Source organism: Meleagris gallopavo, chromosome 1 (assembly GCF_000146605.3).
Source record: "Meleagris gallopavo isolate NT-WF06-2002-E0010 breed Aviagen turkey brand Nicholas breeding stock chromosome 1, Turkey_5.1, whole genome shotgun sequence".
Taxonomy (NCBI): Eukaryota; Metazoa; Chordata; class Aves; order Galliformes; family Phasianidae; genus Meleagris; species Meleagris gallopavo.
Window position 1 is genome coordinate 68078811 of NC_015011.2, and position 5297 is coordinate 68084107.

Genomic DNA, 5297 nt, shown 5'->3' on the forward strand with positions numbered 1-5297 from the left:
AATGCTGTACTGATTTTTTTTTTTTCAAGGCACATGAATATTTTTTAAAAGTAAGTTTTAATTTTGCTGAAGCCCAAAGCCTTTGAATTGAATTGTCTACTTTTTACTAGCCCTTTGATGATTGTGATCAGTAATGGAAAATACAATATAATATAGTGTATTGATGTATCAAACATATTTGCTCAATAATCTTTGGTATCCAGGAGCTTATCAGAAGCCTCATATCCGGTACAGGCTGCTCTGGGTACAGCCTGGTGTTTCACATTGAGCAGTATAGAGTCCAGCCATACATATTCAGAGAGCTGCAAACAGACAGATTTTCATACCTTTGTATTGCCAAACTTATATCTTAAGATCTGGTTTATATCTTCAGTATGGAGTAGCTCTACCAGGAGGCTAGTTAGAGAGCAGAATTGCTAGGCTCAGTCTCATTTGACACTAAAAATTGCTTTCAGAAGGAAAAAGCAGGGCCACTGAATTAGCAACCAAATTCAAAACAGATTCTAAAGTACATCCTCAGGTAGTACTATACACATCTTTCATATGTATGTACATGAGTGGATGTCTGAGAAAAAGCATGAGATCAGCCATAATTTGTGCAGACAGCCAGACTTTCATGAACCATGGAGCCAAATAAAATGTGAATACTTTCCAAGAGAAAACACTGTAGCTAAGTCTCAAAGGTAAATAAAATCTGTCTAGATTAATTTAACATCTGTAGGTATCTTTCTAAATGAAAACATCATAAGCATAATATATATACCAGCTGTAAAACATCTATTTCTGGAGCGAAAAAGGTCAATATAAGAGAGAGGGGGAAAAAAAGGGTTGGTTGTTCCAACTGTGCACTTCTAGGAACTGCAGTTTTTAAAAAATTCAGCATTGTATTAATCTTTTTATTTTTAATTGGAGATTAAATGAGTTTAGATTAAGAACAGTTTGATTTGGCTCAAACTTCTAAAAAACGGGTAATTCAATTTTATTACTTAGTTACATCTATTTTCTTGTATGTAGTTCAGAGGATTCTTTGAGGATAACAACTGATTCAGGTATTTGACTTTTCTGCAGCTAGTTGCAAATGAAAGCTGTTAAAATATCTCAGAATCGTAAGCTATCTATAGACTATCTACAGAACTGAACAGTGTGAGATGTTTGTCCCAAAGAATTGCCATGGTTGCTCAGGTAAACAGGAGCAACAACTCTGGTATAATTACGTTGATGGAAGTCAGTTAAAAATGTGTACAAAAAAAAAAAAAAAAAGTTTGTGGAATAATAAGGCTTTAAGAACTGATTCAAAGATGGCAGGAAAGAACAATGGGAGGCTTGCTAAGGGGGACACTGCCCTAGCCAAGGAGCTTAGAGAAGGCGGGGAGAAAAGAGGAATAACTAACCTTGGTCATATGGAAAACCAAACCCCACTAGTGATTTCAGCCACTCCTTGATCTACTTTTAAACATCTCAATGAGTGGCCTTTGCCACCTTCCTCCCAGGTGTGGTTTAACAAACAACTGAACTGATGTAACAACTTACAGCCGCGACAGGGAAGATCCAGCTTCCCCCCTGCCCTGGCTGAGGCCATCTCTTCTCCTGTGGGCCTGCTCTGCTGTCTCCTTGATGAGTCAGCCCAACTCATGCACCTACAGAAAATTATCTGGTCTTTTTGCCAACTTAATGAGTGAAAAATTGACTAAGATTAACCAAAGTTTTACTCACTTGGTTAATCTTTGTCAAATTTTTACTTGCTTGGGGTTCTGAAAATTCTAGAGCCCAAAGAAGGTAAATGACAGAGATATGGGCCTGAAAAAAGGGCAGGAGGGAGTGGAATTTTCTGTTTTCAATGCTGTTGAGTGGCAACATCGACATAATCCTAAAGGACTGCTCTGTTGCCATAACCACCAAAAGTACAGCTCTGGAGCCTGAGACACCTTGGTTTGAGATGTGTAGCCTCATCCTAGGGGAATTTCAGAAGCAGCCTGGATATGGGCCTGAGCAACTTGCCCTGAGGAATTCTGCTTGAGCAGGAGTAGGACCTGGTGACCTCCAGAGCGCCCTGCCAGCTTCAGCCATGCTGTGATCCTGTCACTCATTTTCCATTCTTAAAATTAAACTATGGCATTGCCCTTCAAAATAAGATCTATTTTCACTTTGCATTCTAATTGGCTTTGGTTTGTTTTTATTTACAGCAAAGCCCTTGTCTTAGAGCACAGGAATATGTAATAACTAATCTAACTGTAAAATCTCAAGTGGAGAGACAGCACTTGTAATTCTACTACCAAGCAATTAAGTGATGTCAACACCCTCACACCCTTGACTAATCTTAGCCTCATTTACCCCATGATAAAATAGCAGTGCCTTGTCTTCACCCTATTTTTCCAGCGGTGCAGGGTGCTCACTGCAAGTATGTTGCAGCAAAGGCTTTTTTTTTTTTTCTTTTGATGACAAACCCCTGCTGACATGCGCAAGAGCAACAGGAAGCATTATCTTTTACACAGCTTCAACAGGTTAACTCCTAGAATGTAAACATTTCAAGAATAGACGTGTAGGGTATGTATACAGAGGAAATTATTTTCTTTCTAGAGCAATTGGAAATAAATTAAAGGTATATTGAGCAAGCTTGAAAATCCTAGCCTGGACATTAAACAAATATATGAAATATTACACCCAAGGATAAACAGCAAATATTTTGAGTTCTTTAACAAATATTTGCAGACATGCACGTGGATGGACCAAGTAATCAAAGAAACTGCAGTTGGTAGCATGATTTAAAACAGATGCAAAATCTGTGTGAAGTCTCTAAATACTCTTGTACCATGCTTCTTGTACTTGGGTTCTTCTGGAACAGAACTTAGTCATTTTGTGTGCCCTGTTCCTAGTGCTTCCTGTGGCTTGGGAACCTTTTGAGGTCTCCAGCTATGTTTGTCAAAAGAGGGAATCCTCCCAATAAGTACATACAAACCCTCCAAGCATAGAGAATCTGGTAGGAGAGCAACTTTGGAATATTTGTTGATTTTCTTTCAAACAGGAGGAATTTTATCTGCCAGTTCCTGGAGCCAAGTGCAGCAACAAGTTGTTACCTCAAGCTGAGGTTTACGAGGTAAAAAGGGATAGTAGGAGATAATTATATTGATATAGGTAAAATAATAATTTAAAAAATGGGGAAGCTCTATAAAACAGTTCAGTTAAAAACCCACCATTTAGTGACACCCATACAATGAAAAGCAGACTGGAAAGGCCTGCTGCTCACAGAATGTCCTTCTGTTGCTTTTTAAAATTACACATCCACATTTTTATCCTGGCTTTCACTTCCTTTCAAGCAAAGTGACCTGAGAAAAGAAGGTTTCTTTGTATGTTTTTTTTTAACTGGCAAGATGTTAACATTGGGATTATTATGAGAAAAGAAAAAATGTTCAGTAGATAGGCTGAATATTGTAAATATTATAGAAAAGCTTTGGAAAACATGCTAGATTCATATCCAACTCTGAATGCAACAATTTTTATTTCTTGCAGGTTTAGAATCAATTTATTTACATGTGTTTTACAGAAGCGAAGGAAGCATTTCAGACACAGTTTCATTAAGGAGAAACAAGTCTATCTGCATGAGGATCTGTCATGCGCTATTTTGTTTACTTCTGTCCGTTTGCTAACCTCAGACTTCAGTGAGTCATGGTATTTTACTGCCATACTATCCATTCCATAGGTTTTAGCACACTCCTCCAGTTGATTATTAACAAAGTCCAAAGGTATCCACCCCTCTCCCACACAGATATTCCTGCTAAACACAGCTCCATAAGATCTTCTTACTTAAAACTGTTCATTACAGTTTGGACAAATACAGTGTTAAGGAGCTGATGCTTTGGGTTGGTGAAATACTTCCTTTCCCCGTTTCCATAAGTTCAGTGGGTTTGAATGTCGTGGTTCCTGCTGCTGCTTGCATGTCCAAACAAAGGGAACCTGCAACAGTCCTGAAGACATTTACCAGCTTCGATCTTCTTCATCCACTTGAGAATCACCTTCTTTTTCAGGATTCTCTGTAGCTATCTTCTAAGAAAATAAGCTCTTTCCTCTTTCATGATTCTTAGGCTCACTCACTGCTTCATCCCCTGTTTCTTTGGCTAGGCCTGACTGTGATTTGGTGCCAGGCAGGTTCCAGCGGTAATGCAGATGGAAGAAATCAGACGGCGTTTCTTCATCACAGCACACGGTCTCTCCAGTACATGGGCATATGCCAGGAATTTGATTAGGAAATGATTTTTATTTCCTGTAGCCTTTAAAAACTATTTTTCAACTGAACAGATCTCCTGATCTGGTTCACAGAATGGCCCTAAATATTGCTGGTAGTGAGGGAATGGTGAGAACGTAGTGCTGAGACCTTCCTGAGTCTGCAGTATCAGGAATCTATGGCCTTTCTGCTGCTCGCCTTAGATGAGCTGGCCCTGGACACCTAGCAAGAAATAAGCCGGTTAATATGTCCTGGCACAGTAAATCTGCATGCATTTTCAAATCTCATCTGACCTCTTCCACAAAACAAGATATCTTGTTTGGAAATTATTTTGTCAAATATTTGAAACAGTTTTGGAAGCACTGTCTTGTTTTCAAAAACCTGTTAATCATGATTTTTTACATGACAAAGCAAAACAATTTAAAGAACAGTGAGAAATACCTCAATGAGGTCATGGTCAGTTGAAGAGTGAAGATAAAAACGGCACCTTAAAAGGATCAGCCCAACTGCAAGCTTCTTTTACTTAAAAATCTGATCTGTGGATATGTAATAGTTGAGTAAAGAGCCCAAAAATGAAACATGTGATTGTTCTTCATAAAAGGTTGTTCTAGCATGTGCTCAAAGTATCAGTCATGAATGCTGGAAAAAATGGGTGTAGCACAGTGAGAGTTAGTCATGGCCTGGAAAACAGGGTAGGAAAACAATTTAAGCAGAATAGTTACTCAGCTAATTGCTTTGAATAAGTATCAGATTTACACACCCTAGTACCCAAACTCAAAATTTCTACTTGAAAACCTACACTGATAAAAATATCTTTCTCCAGGTTGGGAAAAAATTAATATCAGGTGTTTTCTAAGACTGTATTTAGGGTAGCAAAAGCAACTAGAAAAATAAACCACTTGCTTTAAGGCTCTTGGAGCAGTGCAAAAGTGTGTTTAGACGGTCTCTGGAAAATAGACCGGAGCGGATACAAAGTCCTAGTAACTCCCAGTTTTCAACTTGCTCTCTCCATGTGCTGCCACTCTGCCACTCTCAAAGCAGCATGCAACCTGTACTTTCCCTTTAATTGCCTTTAAAA